The sequence below is a fragment of the Procambarus clarkii genome, chromosome 4 (genome assembly GCF_040958095.1).
Source record: "Procambarus clarkii isolate CNS0578487 chromosome 4, FALCON_Pclarkii_2.0, whole genome shotgun sequence".
Classification (NCBI taxonomy): domain Eukaryota; kingdom Metazoa; phylum Arthropoda; class Malacostraca; order Decapoda; family Cambaridae; genus Procambarus; species Procambarus clarkii.
This window is the reverse complement of record NC_091153.1, coordinates 7,640,669-7,657,706: the sequence shown is the minus strand read 5'-3', so window position 1 is coordinate 7,657,706 and position 17,038 is coordinate 7,640,669.

The following is a 17,038-nucleotide window of genomic DNA, read 5'->3' as shown; positions in this document are numbered from 1 at the left end:
TACCTGTGAGCTCTATGGCTCCGGCTGTGTTGGACTCTTGCGAAGCTTTTCCTTTGTCTTGCCCCTTTGATCCCCTAACCCTGCCGAGAGAGCTCTCCAATGTCCCCAGTAGTGACATTGAGTCGCCACCTGAGTGGCATCATATCCGGAGTGAGTGCTAGGAGTTCTTTACAACCCAAGCCCATTCTGGAGCCAGGCTTGAATTGGTTCAGCTGGCTTTGGCTTCGAGCAGCCTGTACTTCCACATATCCACTACGATCTGATTGGTCCAGTATTTCTTGTAGGAATGTGTCAACGTTCATCTTGAACAATTCCAATTCTGTACAGCACTATTTCTCATGTTTGCTGGGAGGATATTAAGTAGCCGTGGACCTTTCATGTTTATACAGAGGACTTGCATATACAAATATACATGGACTTTGCTAAAGCTTTTGATAAGATACGACATGAAAGACTAGCAAGGAAATTACAGACTCATGGAATAAATGGTAGAATACTAGAATGGATAAAACAATAGTTAAAACAAAGAAAAAAAAGGTCATATTAAACGGAAATAAATTTAACTTGAGAAACGTGGAAAGTGGGGTACCACAGGGGTCCATTTTAGGGCCAACTTTTTTTTACCATATACATCATTGACATAGATAAAAATATTACAAACCACATCATCAAATTTGCAGATGACACTAAGACCTATGGTAAAGTGGGAAGTCAAAATGATATTGAGGAATTACAAAGATCTTACATGAACTCTACAAATGGTCAGAAGACTGTCAAATGCGTTTTAATATCGAGAAATCCAAGGCCTTGTCATGTGGGGGCAGATTGATGAAGAAAAGGACCCTTAAAGTTAGAATCCATCATTCACTGAAAGTTGCACAACAAGTGGGAATGAGAGTAAAACAAGCTAACCAAACCCTATAAAACAGACTGCCCATCACTGAACACTGCCCATTTTCTACGAACGACGCTGCGTCAAAGAAGAAAATGAAGGATATGAAAATAAAAACGTACACAATAATAAAGAAAATGAGAAGAGTTGAAACGGTGGATATAATGAGAATGAGACACGAGGAATTATGAGTGGAAGCTAAAGACACAAAGGAACTGGAGATGCCTGGAAGACACTCGTTAGCTTTTAAGACTTGCAAACAAATTTGATGGGTTAAGAGACGAGATAAAGGAAGTAAATTCAGTAAGTAGTTTTCTAAGAAAATGCAAAGATCACAAGGAAATAAGGAGTCGGTGGATTAATTGCACTGTAGCGAGTAGATTATCCCAATAATATACTCGCTCCAAACGCATTAGCCGCATTAGCCTTTCTGCCCGAAACGCTTTGCGTAATAGTGGCTTTAGGCATTGTATGTACTAGCTCTATCTATAAAGCCAACAAACTTTGTAAAATCTCTTTATGTATGTACCTTACCTAAATAAAAATTATTATTATATTATTATTAATGAGAGAAGCAAAGCTCTTCTTGGTACTAATTATGGAACTCAAACCTTTCCCAGCTTCCACATACTATTCCTGTCAACCTTTGGAGAACGGTGAGGTGTTGCCCGAGCATAAAAGCAGCAGAGTGGCGAATAATAACTCTTCCAGGTTCGGGGAGACATCTCCCGTCACGCAGGGTGCAGTCGCACATCTACAGATCTCCAGTATCAGCTCTTGATACTGGCAATGGCTCAAAAGGGCCACCACTTACGGGCTATTCATGCCCGTGCCACCTTTTGGATGGCCTAATCTTTATCAATCGAATAATAACTAGTCTACTTTCAAGTGTGGTTTAGAACAGACACTTGCGAGATACTATACCGACGCTCAGTGCCCTCAACTCACACCAAAGTATCACCTGCGTACCTCTGTATATTCGACCAAATATATATATTATCTTAGTGTTTGTGCTTATTGTCTCCATACTTTACGTAACAACAGAACCGTTACAGCACAGTAGTCTTTGGGTGGAGGGTGGGGTATGCAAATTGTGGGGTTTATATGTATTTAATTCGTACTCGTTCCTAGGGTGCGTATATCAGTAAATCTAGTATAAATGGGCTTTGCTGAAGCTTTTGATAAGATGCGACATGAAAGACTAGCAAGGACCGACCTGAATGCAGGTCAGCGTTCAATCCCCGACCGTCCAAGTGGCTAGGCACTATTCCTTCCTGCCCGTCCCATCCCAAAGCCTCATCCTTCCCTTCCTAGTAATGACTTGGCGCCTTCTCCTGATAGCTTCCTTCCTTCCTAGGGTGTCTTGTACTCAGTGATAAGAAATTGAATTGAACTGCTCCAATGGATTTGTTCATTATTATTAGCATATTGGCAGTAACAAGAGAAGTTAGGATAGACGTCCCATATCTCCTTTAGTATCTCCTCTTTTTAATTGGGTTTCCTCTCACCGTTTTCTCTTGTTTACATCGTCCCTCAAGGATTTTAACTCCCACTATCTCAGTTATTTCGGTCCAGTTCCCACTGTTTAGGTTAATTAATGTAACTGGGTATGGCGATGCGGGATACGAACGTGCATTATGGAGAGTATGTCGAGGCGGTCACCAGGGTGCCTCGCTGCGCTGTATTGTTCTATTGATCTCCTGCAGCTGCCATGACCTTACGCGGCAGATAGGTAGGTAGGTTAGGTAGGGAGAAAGGCAGGTAGGGAGGAAGGTAGGCAGGGAGGAAGGCAGGTAGGGTGGAAGACAGACAGGCAGGCAGGGAGGGAGGCAGCCAGGCAGGCATAGATTTAGGTCTCAACATTTGCGGAAAGCCGGAAAGACTTTTGAAGAATTCTCCGAAAGTCACTACTATTGCGATGTGTGTCACTCCTATTGTGATGTGTGTCACTCCTATTGTGATGTGTGTCACTCCTATTGTGATGTGTTCACTCCTATTGTGATGTGTTCACTCCTATTGTGATGTGTTCATTCCTATTGTGATGTGTGTCACTCCTATTGTGATGTGTGTCACTCCAATTGTAATGTGTTCACTCCTATTGTGATGTGTTCACTCCTATTGTGATGTGTGTCACTCCTATTGTGATGTGTGTCACTCCAATTGTGATGTGTTCACTCCTATTGTGATGTGTTCACTCCTATTGTGATGTGTCACTCCTATTGTGATGTGTTCACTCCTATTGTGATGTGTCACTCCTATTGTGATGTGTTCACTCCTATTGTGATGTGTCACTCCTATTGTGATGTGTTCACTCCTATTGAACATGTACACTAATGACATCCTGTTGCCTGTACAGGTAATTTCACTCTTGCTTTGTACCGGAGTGAGCAGATCACAACCACCCTCGAACCAACACAAATCGGGGCCTGACGGCTGAGTGGACAGCGCTCGGGATTCGTAATCCTAGGGAATCGATCCCCAGCGATGGCGGAAAACAAATGGGCAGAGTTTCTGTCTCCCCGATGCTCTTGTTCACCTAGCAGCAAATATAGGTACCTGGGAGTTAGACCTACGAACTGCTTCCTGTGTGTGTGGAAAACAAAAAAATAAGTTGATTGACAGTTGAGAGGCGGGCCGAAAGAGCCAGAGCTCAACCCCCGCAAGCACAACTAGGTGAATATATTATATCTTGTTGACGACAATTTTAAATTACTGTTGTGCAAGGAAAATGTAAAATGATAACTTATTGAAGAACCAAAAATTCCGCTTTATCTCACAGAGAAAAACAAATCAACATTCCGCCCTAACATAAGGCTAACAAGCGAAACAATTATAAATCATTGATTACACCGTAAATTTCAACCATTTGGGACAGGACGGTAGAGCGACGGTCTCGCTTCAAACAGGTCGGCGTTCAATCCCCGACCGTCCAAGTGATTGAGCACCATTCCTTCCCACCATCCCATCCCAAATCCTTATCCTGACCCCCTTCCCAGAGCTATATAGTCATAATGACTTGACACTATCCCCCTGATAATTCCATACAGCGTAAATTGCAGATGAAATCTGTCATTTACAAATCATTTACAAGTTACAGGAGACACGCCATAGAGCAGCATATCTATAACAAGAGCTCCAGCGCCCTCTGGGTGTAGATACTAGTACTTGGAGGCTTAGGGCGGTGACAGCTGTACGCGAATATTGAAACAATTGAACAGAGGAACGGAGTTGAGGCTAGGCTGGGCGGCGTCGAAGCTATATATATATCTGCCTTCAGAAGCTTGGCTCTGAAGGTAGATAGTGATATTTGGAAGTTTACTCTGAAGGATGGTGGTACTGAAGCTTAGGCTGGCAGTGTTGAAGCTTAGGCTGTCAGTGTTGAGGCTTAGGCTGTCAGTGTCGAAGCTATTAGGCTGGCAGTGTTGAAGCTTAGGCTGTCAGTGTTGAAGCTTAGGCTGTCAGTGTCGAAGCTATTAGGCTGGCAGTGTTGAAGCTTAGGCTGTCAGTGTTGAAGCTATTAGGCTGGCAGTGTTGAAGCTTAGGCTGGTCTAGGAACTAAAGCTTAAAAATCCAGACATTAAGCTTATAAGTTAACATTAAATTTTTAACGGCAGAGAAGAGCTAATAGATAGGACAGCAGAACTAAAGTTAAAGCTTGAGATAACGGGACTAAAGCTCAGACATATAGAACAATTGCTAAGATGTTGTAAGGGCCTGAAGGGGCCTGACAGCTGAGTGGACAGCGCTCGGGATTCGTAGTCCTGAGGTTCCGGGTTTGATCCCCGGTGGAGGCGGAAACAAATGATGAGAGCTTATTTTACCTTGACGCCCCTGTTCACCTAGCAGTAAATAGGTAACCTGGGAGTTAGGCAGCTGCCACGGGCTGCTTCCTGGGGGTGTGTAACAAAGAGGAGGACCGGGCCGTGGGGATGCTAATCCCCGAAATCATCTTAAGATAACCTCAGGATATTCAGCGCTCAACAACCTCACACACACACACACACACACACACACACACACACACACACACACACACACACACACACACACACACACACACACACACACACACACACACACACACACATATATACACACACAAAAAAACATTTGGAGCTTGTTCGAGGGGCAAGGAGCACCGTAATACCTGGCGGATCAATACGAGGTCAGCCGCCACCAACGCCGACAGGAGGAGCAGGTAAGCAAGCCCAAGGTGAGTGTGCAGAGAGAGCAGCCCAGACGAGTTACAGCCCCGCTCCTGTGTCTAATAACCCCACTACGGGGCTCACCATAGCCCGTGCTACTTTGGAACTTTTGTTTTAAGCAGCTGAATCTAAAACAACAACAAAGGGAGAGCAGCCCAGCTCTGAGTGCTGAGCTGACAAACACCCTTCAGGGAATGAGAGGAAGAGGTTGTTGGTACTTGAGGTAAATAGTGATATATGAAAGTCTACTATGGAGGTAAACATTGTGGTATTTGGAGGTGGACTCTGAAGGTAGATAGTGGTATTGGGAGGTTTACTCTGAGGTTGATAGTGATATTGGGAGGTTTACTCTGAGGTAGATAGTGATATTGGGAGGTTTACTCTGAGGTAGATAGTGATATTTGGAGGTTGACTCTGAAGTGATAGTGGTATTGGGAGGTTTACTCTGAGGTTGATAGTGATATTGGGAGGTTTACTCTGAAGGTTGATAGTGATATTGGGAGGTTTACTCTGAAGGTTGATAGTGATATTGGGAGGTTTACTCTGAAGGTTGATAGTGATATTGGGAGGTTTACTCTGAAGGTTGATAGTGATATTGGGAGGTTTACTCTGAGGTAGATAGTGATATTGGGAGGTTTACTCTGAGGTAGATAGTGATATTGGGAGGTTTACTCTGAAGTAGATAGTGATATTTGGAGGTTTACTCTAAAGATAGATAGTGATATTGGAAGGTTTACTCTGAAGGGAGATATATTTTGGAGGTTTTCTCTAAAGGTAGATCTTCCCCGATAGGTCAGCTTGGAAACTGCTGTAAATTCCTCCAAGGAGTGCCGGACGAACCGGGCTGTGGTGGGTATGTGGGCCTGCGGGCCGCTCCAAGCAACAGCCTGGTGGACCAAGCTCTCACAAGTCGAGCCTGGCCTCGGGCCGGGCTTGGGGAGTAGAAGAACTCCCAGAACCCCATCAACCAGGTATATGTGGACCTGCGGGCCGCTCCAAGCAACAGCCTGGTGGACCAAACTCTCACAAGTCGAGCCTGGCCTCGGGCCGGGCTTGGGGAGTAGAAGAACTCCCAGAACCCCATCAACCAGGTATATGTGGGCCTGCGGGCCGCTCCAAGCAACAGCCTGGTGGACCAAACTCTCACAAGTCGAGCCTGGCCTCGGGCCGGGCTTGGGGGAGTAGAAGAACTCCCAGAACCCCATCAACCAGGTATCAACCAGGTATCAACCAGGTATCAACCAGGTATCAACCAGGTATCAACCAGGTATCAACCAGGTATCAACCAGGTATCAACCAGGTATCAGCCAGGTATCAACCAGGTATCAACCAGGTATCAACCAGGTATCAACCAGGTATCAACCAGGCATCAACCAGGTATCAACCAGGTATCAACCAGGTATCAACCAGGTATCAACCAGGTATCAACCAGAGGCAGATCAGTTCCAGACATAGGCCTTCTCTTTCATAATGTCTGCTGGTGGTAAGCTCGTTGGGAAAAATAAATATATAACCACTTGGATCCTCAGGACTCGAACGCCAACCCTGTTAGACGCATGGCCGGAGCTGTATCCACCAATCCATGTTGGTGCGGAGGTGTGGAGAGATAAAATGGCTCGTTGAACTGAGTTAGAAAAATGTGGAGGGGAGAACAATAGAAAAAAATAAATACAAGGAACAACAGGTGAATAAGTGATGTATGGAGAGAGAGAGAGAGAGAGAGAGAGAGAGAGAGAGAGAGAGAGAGAGAGAGAGAGAGAGAGAGAGAGAGAGAGAGAGAGAGAGAGAGAGAGAGAGAGAGAGAGAGAGAGCAAGAGAGAGAGAGAGAGAGAGAGAGAGAGAGAGAGAGAGAGAGAGAGAGAGAGAGAGAGAGAGAGAGAGAGAGAGAGAGAGAGAGAGAGAGAGAGAGAGTAGCCTCCACCTCCCTCCACCTGTAGCCAACATACTCGTTATATGTTAAACATACTCACAGGTAGCCAATAACTCCTCCTCTCTCACAAGTCAATTTTCCAATAAGGCGCTGAGCAATAAGATTGTCTTGAATTTAGATCAAAATAGTTCCCTTCAGAGTCATTTTTACCGTCCAAGGCGTCACTGGGGTGACGAAGACTGGCAGTATACAAGTTAATAACCGCTTCGTTAATGTTTCCGTTCAGTTGTATTCGTGTATTTGTGAGGCTTATGTGGATACAGTTTAATTACCGGTAGCAGTTACAGCTGGCTGTTAAGTGGCCCCTGTAGCGAGGTTATTGAGAGGATGGTTATTGCATCTCCTCAATTATCTTTAATTATTTTTATTTATTCCAGATTGGGCGAACTATAGTCATATCCACACCGCCTCAGCTCACTAATTACTCCTCTGACACAATTACTTACAGACCCCCTGACAGAACGAAGTTGTTCTGAGTAGCGTCTCGCTTGACTAGACTGAACAAATCCACAAGAGCCGTGACGAGGGTTCGAACCTACGTCCAAAAGGATCCCAGACGCTGCCTTAATCGATTGAGCTACGACATGGTCAAAAGAATTGCAATCAGAAGTTCTACTGAACTTGGATCCTGCAGCCTCCCCGAGACACAAACCAGTGTTTTACACAATTCCATCATGCACTGTTCATTTGATGCACCACGCTATTGTGATTTCTGAGTGTATTGACTAGATTGATCGTTGCATCCACAGGCCGTTCTGGGGAACGTTCCGAACGTCAAGAAACTGACGTACTAAAGTGCCCTAACCTAACCAACCAGAAGACCCATGAACCAAGAAACAGGGTCACAATGATAGGTTGGCGAGTTACCCCTTTTGTTGTATATCATTGTATGGCCTTAGGTAGAGTATATAGCAATGGTCTTAGGTAGAGTATACGTCAATGGTCTTAGGTAGAGTATACATCAATGGTCTTAGGTAGAGTATACGTCAATGGTCTTAGGTAGAGTATACATCAATGGTCTTAGGTAGAGTATACGTCAATGGTCTTAGGTAGAGTATACGTCAATGGTCTTAGGTAGAGAATACGTCAATGGTCTTAGGTAGAGTATACGTCAATGGTCTTAGGTAGAGAATACGTCAATGGCCTTAGGTAGAGTATACGTCAATGGTCTTAGGTAGAGTATACGTCAATGGTCTTAGGTAGAGTATACATCAATGGTCTTAGGTAGGATATACGTCAATGGTCTTAGGTAGAGTATACGTCAATTGTCTTAGGTAGAGAATACGTCAATGGCCTTAGGTAGAGTATACGTCAATGGTCTTAGGTAGAGTATACGTCAATGGTCTTAGGTAGAGTATACATCAATGGTCTTAGGTAGGATATACGTCAATGGTCTTAGGTAGAGTATACGTCAATGGTCTTAGGTAGAGTATACGTCAATGGCCTTAGGTAGAGTATACGTCAATACGTCAATGGTCTTAGGTAGAGTATACGTCAATGGTCTTAGGTAGAGTATACGTCAATGGTCTTAGGTCAAGAATACGTCAATGGCCTTAGGTAGAGAATACGTCAAAATACGACCAGCTCATCTCATTGGTGTGGACGAAGCTGCTGTATGCTACAGTAGGCAGAGATAAGCTTTACAACTCACGTCACATATGATAAGCTTAAATTACCTGTTGTCAGGTGTATCATCAAGGAACCTGGGATCGTCTGGGATCATCCTGGACGTAGATTCGAACCCTCATCACGGCCCTTGTGGATTTGTTCATAATCTTTCATATGCCAATCGGTTGGAATATAAATCCATGTTCAATGGTTCTAATCTAAGAATCTGAGACATTTGTGAACACAAGGACGCGAGAACATAGGCTATTGAACAACCCTCCTAGCTTCTAAGGAGGGTTGTCCTTAGAGGTGTTCATCTATCTGCTGTTCACCAAGGTGAACACCACACGAGATCATTACTTCTCGTCCGGTCAGCGCAGTTAAGCAACGTTGGGTTTGGTTAGTACTTGGATGGGTGACCGCCTGAGAACACCAAATACAGTTGCTACTTGTATATTAGGGAGGAAATGCTTTAAGCTACTCTGTCCTTTTGCCATGTATTTAATTATATCAATAAACTTGAGTCAAAGTGATACTAATTAATATTTCAGACCAAGCTGGAGAGTGGTGGCTGCGTCCTGTGTGATGGTCAGCCCTTCAAGATGTTCCGTCTGGCCACCCAGTACGGTGTAGTTCCGTCTGGCCACCCAGTACGGTGTAGTTCCGTCTGGCCACCCAGTACGGTGTAGTTCCGTCTGGCCACCCAGTACGGTGTAGTTCCGTCTGGCCACCCAGTACGGTGTAGTTCCGTCTGGCCACCCAGTACGGTGTAGTTCCGTCTGGCCACCCAGTACGGTGTAGTTCCGTCCGGTGTAGTTCCGTATGGTGTAGTTCCGTCCGGTGTAGTTCCGTCCGGTGTAGTTCCGTACAGTGTAGTTCCGTATGGTGTAGTTCCGTCCGGTGTAGTTCCGTCCGGTGTAGTTCCGTACAGTGTAGTTCCGTATGGTGTAGTTCCGTCCGGTGTAGTTCCGTACAGTGTAGTTCCGTATGGTGTAGTTCCGTCCGGTGTAGTTCCGTCCGGTGTAGTTCCGTACAGTGTAGTTCCGTATGGTGTAGTTCCGTCCGGTGTAGTTCCGTCCGGTGTAGTTCCGTATGTTGTTCCGTATGGTGTAGTTCCGTCCGGTGTAGTTCCGTACGGTGTAGTTCCGTACGGTGTAGTTCTCTATGGTGCCGTTCCGTAGCTCCTTGACGTCTAACATGACTACCAGGCTCTGCTCCCACCAAGCTCTACTGACTGGAGGCCTTCACACACAACAGTTAACTCGACAAATATCACCAAACTACAGAATTACCACCAGTTACCCTATATCCTGATCGGCCAACTACTCTAGCTACGTAGCCTCAACTGTTGACAGCCTATCCAGACCCAGGGGCCAAACGGTCAAACAAATCCAATGCCAACCATCAATGGAAGCCAGATCAAGCTTTATCTGCATTCACCTGCCACAAACATGTGAAGGTCCGCAGGGTTGATACACAAACATACATCCCCACACAATAAATTAACTTTCTCTGGTCACGCAACGCCCTATGAATGCGTCCAATACAGACGAGGAGTCACAATAACGTGGCTGAAATATATTGATCAAACCACACACTAGAAAGTGAAGGGACGACGACGTTTCGGTCCATCCTGGACCATTATAGAGTCGATTGTGTCGACTTGAGAATGGTCCAGGTCCTTGAGAATTCTCAAGTCGATTGATCGACTTAAGAATGGTCCAGGACGGACCGAAACGTCGTCGTCCCTTCACCTTCTAGTGTGTAGTTTGGTCAACATTCTCAATCGACTTGAGAATGGTCCAGGACGGACCGAAACGTCGTCGTCCCTTCACATTTCTAGTGTGTGGTCTGGTCAACATTGTCAATCGACTTGAGAATGGTCCTAGGACGGACCGAAAAGTCGTCGTCCCTTCACCTTCTAGTGTGTGGTCTGGTCAACGTGTCTAATACTGACATGGGTGTCAATCCGGCTGGGCCAGAGCCTTACTGTGTCCGGCTGGAACTACAAACCATATCGTTGTAACGACTCCCATAGGATTCTCAAACCTCCCTGGCTGCCTACACCAGTATTTTCAGATCAGAGGTACCATGGTTGCTTCTCCTGGCTGGACGGTAGAGCGACGGTCTCGCTTCATGCAGGTCGGCGTTCAATCCCCCGACGGTTCAAGTGGTTGGGCACCATTTCTCTTCCCCCGTCTCATCCCAAATCCTTATCCTGACCCCTGCTATATAGTCATAATGACTTGGCGCTTTCCCCCTGATAACTCCCTCCCTATCCATTGCTATCCTTCTGATTGGCTCATCTGGTCATGATGTCATCTTGACACTCGTTCACGATTGGCTCATCTGGTCATGATGTCATCTTGACACTCGTTCACGATTGGCAGAAAACCTGTTTTGCCTCCTCCATTTACGTTCACGTCAATCAGATCATTCCACACGTTCTCCCAAATTAATCCTTATCGTCTGATGTGACCACCGACACAATCACCCAGAGATTAGTCCAAACTAATCATTCTGAGATTGGAATTTAACTGTGACATCTCGACGAGAATGTTGCTCCTCTGGCATATTACGAGAAGATACGAACCTCGTCAGCTTAGTATTGTGGAGTTGCTTGATTTGAGTGGCTCATCTACCCTCAGTTCCTGGTGTGTCCGTGATTACCGCGAAGCTTGCAATTGATGGTTGCTGAAGAGAGTTGCAGACCAATCTTCGTCTATTTTGTTCAGGGCAGTACCGTAGGACACCGTCTTAAAGACCGCTGGTAGTAGAAGCTATACTGTCCAACAGTTCTAAAATAAAAAGCGAAGCTTCTCTTTCTGTCCATACTTTGGGTGAAGGTTATATAAGAACCCAAAGACTCTGTTCTAGAGAGTTGTGTCTGCTGGGGCGACGTATGATGTTCATCAGATTGTTTACCTGCTGGTGCGTTGTTCATCATTGTTCACTGCTGAACAGTTTTCGTTGCAAGGATCAACATGGATACAAATCTAATATATATATATATATATATATATATATATATATATATATATATATATATATATATATATATATATATATATATATATATATATATATTTATATATGCGTAAGTATCCACTAGGAAAATGAAACGAAACGTTCCGTACGTTTCCGTAATTCCACACGAAAACATTCGTAATTTTCGTTTCACTAACCTAGTGAAAATTTACGCATAACCGAATCACGTATAATTCAAAACCGAATTAGGGTTACGAACCGAAATTCAAAACAATAAAATAATACAGTTCAAAGAAACAAAACAATGCAGAACAAAACACAACAATGTAATTGGTACCTGTTGTTGTTTAAGATTGTCTACGTAGAAGAAAAAGTTCCAAGTAGCACGGGCTATGGTGAGCCCGTGAATTGGAACCTTTGACCTCATAATTTATAAGGATGGGAAGATGGAAGATGAGGCTAGATTGTAGGACGAGGATAGGGTGAGGGGTGAGCCAATTAGAGTGAGAATAGGGTGAAGATAAAGAGGAGAACACCCCCCCCATCACCCACCAATCAGACATAAGGTCTCTTGAAAACATTACCGCCAAAGATTACGTGACTTACTGGCCAAATTTTCCGCTCACAACCAATCAGAATAAATTTTAATATCATCCCTCGCCATTGGCAGCAAGTTAATTGAGTGCCATCGCTCTTTGTAGTATAAATACACGTTTACGTACATTAAAAAAAATATATGAAGTCTCATTTACTTAGTAAAAAGCATTATAAACTATTCCCTGATAGTTGCTTATGGTGGAAGTATGGCTCGTGAATAATGCTCACAAGGGAGGGGGTGAATAATTCTTACAAGGTGTGGAAGAGGACTCAGAGGTTCGTTGGATAGTCATATATTGCAACTACTTGTACTATTGTGAGTTACTCTAAGTACTATTATTAATGGTGCCCCTAGTACTTGTACTATCAGTAATATCACATCAACTGATGCTGATACTGCAACTAACTATTTAAATGAAATACAAATAATATTTAAACAATTTTTATCATTATTATTCAAATATTAATAATAATAATATTATTAATATTTGTATTTTACCTCTTCTTCTTAACAATATGATTTTCTTTATTAACCTTTATTCCATTGTCTTCAAATTGAGGTTAAGCTTGAGACAATGTCTGCAAACAATTTAATTTCAAACTAATTTTCGTGTCCTGGTCGACGTTAAGGGGTAACTGCAATATTCATTTCAGGCAATAGAGGCGTTGTGTCTCTCTAAGCTCTCGTTATGTGCTTTCCGGGAAGGTAATGCTCTCCTCTCTGGCGCATGGATACAAAAAATGTAATATAATGAAAATGGTGTTCTTGGAAACTGGGGCTTGTGGGTAGTGTGTTTGTTTGGCTTCCTCGCTAGCGGAGGCAGCCTTTGCTGGGATTACTGCGTCCGCGTTCGGTCGTTCGTCCTCCTGTCTTCTCTTTCGTCCGTTCTTTACGGTCTCTCTCGTTTGTTCATTCTTCTGCTCTCCCAGTTTGTCCATTCTGTGGTATTTCTGTTCATTCTTTTACCTACTGTTTGCTCGTATTCCCGTCTCTTAGCACATTTGTCTCTTTTTCTGTCCGCTCGAATATCCTTTCGCCGGTGCTCCAGTCCCTTACTGAGAGACAGGGAAAGGGGGGAGGGGGACGGGTTCGGGGTTAGGCTGAGACAGGTCTGGACAACAGCGTCAACAAGTCCCTGTCCCACTGCTTCCTTTCCTGTCACACTTCTCCCAGCACTTACGACCCCCATATCTCTATACGCCAACTTCAGCCACCGGATATCCCTCCTCCACACACCCCTTCCTCGTCTCATTTTTAGCGCCAAACCCTTCTTATTCCTCCCTTCATGCCCTCTCCAGCCTTCTCCTCACACCCCTCTTCCCTCCTCATTATACAACACTCACACCTCGATGCCAACCCTCTTCTTCTGCATTCCCCTTTCTCTCTCTCTCTCTCCTTGAACACCATCTCAACACCTCGTTCCTCCCTTCACCTCATTATGCGATACTTACACCTCTACACAGACAAAACAAGACTCGTGCCTGAGACAAGAAATCTTCGCTTTCACCTCGTCTCAGGCTCTCGGCCCGTCCGCTCAGCGTCTCTAAACTCCGGGAATCTGGTTTTATGTGTCCTTGAAATCGTCCGGTTGGCGGGGACGTAGAGCTCGGGGCGCTGGCCAGACAGTCGGCTCTCACATTAGTCCCCGCCTCGACAAGATCCAATTTTCTCTCAAGGGGTCGTGTTAGGTCGAGGGGGTTGGGTGCTTGTCTTTTGTTTTCGCGCGGGATTTGGAGTTGGATTGTCGTCTGCGGATGACTATTTAACCTGTAGGGGGATGACTTTCTAACTTGTAGGGGGACGACTATCACATTCACAGGGGTCACATGGTCATAATGCAGGGTCACAGTGTCAAAAGATAAGGTCACAGTGTCAAAAGATAAGGTCACAGTGTCAAAAGATAAGGTCACGGGGTCAAAAGATAAGGTTACAGTGTCAAAAGATAAGGTCACAGTGTCAAAAGATAAGGTCACAGTGTCAAAAGATAAGGTCATGGTGTCAAAAGATAAGGTCACGGTGTCAAAAGATAAGGTCACGGTGTCAAAAGATAAGGTCACGGTGTCAAAAGATAAGGTCACGGTGTCAAAAGATAAGGTCACGGTGTCAAAAGATAAGGTCACAGTGTCAAAAGATAAGGTCACGGTGTCAAAAGATAAGGTCACAGTGTCAAAAGATAAGGTCACAGTGTCAAAAGATAAGGTCACGGGGTCAAGAGTCTCCTCGCTAGCGCACACAGCCACAGAATCAAGGGACCTTCAACAAGTCTGATTATGCCTCATCTTTTAAAATAAGACAAAATTGAGATGATTTTCCCAAGACGGTTCTGAAGGCGATCTCAATGATATCATCAACTTGTTGATGTTATGACTTCGTTTCTCCTGCTTTTCTCTATTAGATCCCCTTAACACTATTCAAGAATTCTTACATAGTTGCTCTTACACATACGTGTGTGTGTATTTCTAGATATATAAGCGAGGATATTTCTTTTCCTGTTTGTCCAAGTTAGAGGCCAGACACCTGGGTCTATTCTCACCTAACTTTGCAGGGTGAATGGTAAGGGGTACGGGACGGACATGGGTTGGTCCTATTAAGAGAGGTTAGAGTTAAATAGTGACCCCGACCTTATGTAATCGATGAAAAGTGGCTGGTGGAGGCCCTAGATTTCTTGAATAGAAACTATGAACGTGAATTCAGTATTGTGCTATATTTGATGAGACAGATAAACGAGAGATGGTGAAAGAGGGAAGGAGAGAAGGGGAGACAGATAGACGGAGAGGGAAGAAGTGGTGGAGAGGGGGAGATAGGAAGAGATGGGGAGAAGGGAGAAGGAGAAAAGTTGAGGGAGGGTTGGGAAGATTGGAAGAGAGAGAAGGATATGGAAACAGAGATGAAAAGGGTGGGAGATTGGGAAAGAGAGAGAGAGAGAGAGAGAGAGAGAGAGAGAGAGAGAGAGAGAGAGAGAGAGAGAGAGAGAGAGAGAGAGAGAGAGAGAGAGAGAGAGAGAGAGTTAAGGGATGATACATAACCAACCTCAGCCAGGTATCCTCTTTAGTATAACTTTCAGTACCTATAAAAGAGAATGTCTGTCTAACGTTCGAGGCCAGACACTTGGGGCTAGAGTCACCAAAGTTAACAGGGAGAATGGTCTTGGGTACAGGACGGACCTAGGATGGTCGTGGAAGGTCTACGTTAAATAATTCAAGAAATATAAGCCTGGAATACCCCCCCCCCCTGCCCTCCCTTCATGCAATTTTCACGAAATCTGAAATTAAATCGCAAATGTATTTTCCGTAGAGTTTACGACGCATTTTTATGATTTACCAGACAACAATGAACTGAATTCACTCGGGTTACAGTGATGAATATAGTGAGTAGTGAAAGTGGTTATGGTGATAAGATAGTATATACAGTGTAGTAAGGATGTAGTAAGGATGCAAGCCACAACAGTTACCTAATCTCGGTATCTTCTCTTGAGTGACCAGAGGTATCAGATGAAAAGAAACATGCCCTACCCCTTCAGTCCCGTTTAGGGATCGAATTCAGGATCCATGATTTGCGAGTCGAGAAAGGAGACCACTGTGCTTCAGTTATATTTACTATTATATCGCTGATTCAATCACTAATATACTAAAAAAACGCATCTAACCGCAATTAGCCTCCACTAACTACACAACAATCAAAACAGAGTCAAACAAGCAGAAACAAGCCAATTACCTTTCATCCTCGTCGTGATTTCCAGCTTGAGCGCGGGTAAAAGCACTGATAATTCGTAAACAAATTTGTAAACAAATTATCTTGGAGTCTTGGAGATAATCTTGGAGAGTCTTGGAGATAATCTTGGAGAGTCTTGGAGATATCTTGGAGCATTGTCTTGCATTATCTTATTGATATCTTGTCTTGCATTCTGGTTCGCGTTCGAGGCTACAGAGACGAGAGTTTAGTAAGCAATACGATGTTTGGCTTGACTTTCCCTTCAGCTGTGATAAAACTTGGGTGTCCCTCTAGGTATTTTTTAAAGGTTTAATTAGAGGGGAAAGGTACCAGGAAGGAGAGGATGGAATCACCCTACTCCTCCTTCCTCACTCACCGGGCCCTACGCGGCTCTGAGGGCCCATGGTACTCTGAGAGGACCATGGGGACTATGGTGAACCGAGTGGCCATGAGAAGCCATGGAGCTAGGATTCTTCGGATGTATGGGGCTCTCTAGAAGGCCATTTGTGTTTGAGACACCACTGGGTTCTAAAGCCTTGAGAGGACCATTATGGCATGGGGTACCATGGAGTTTTGGTGGACCATGGACCTCTATATGACCATGGACCTCTTGGAGACCAAGGGGCCCTCTGGGGAACGAATGGACGTAGATGAAAAGGGACCTTTTAAGGATCATGGGCTGTAGTATTTCCCAAAGGACTCTGAGAGACTAAGTGTATCAAAGGGCACTTGAAGGAACAAAGTGCCCAGAGAGGCCAAAGGAGACCAATGGGACACCTGTAGGCAAGTAACAACTTAAGTAATGATAACATTGTGTTGTTCATTTCCAGGAATTTACATATTTACTTTTAATAAAAGTAGTAGACTGATTTAAGAGTTATTAACGGTCAGTTAATTAATTTTCAGAAAGAAAGAATTCTTCTTAAATAATTGTAGAGTTTGATTTATATATACTTACACGAGTGTGGTTTCAAAGCTGTGTTCATCTTCATTTAATAGTTATTTATTAATTACTAATTATTTACTAACAATTATATATAATGAATTATAAATAATACTTTTACTCGTGCCTCTGAACTATTCTAATGTTTCTTCATTTCATATTA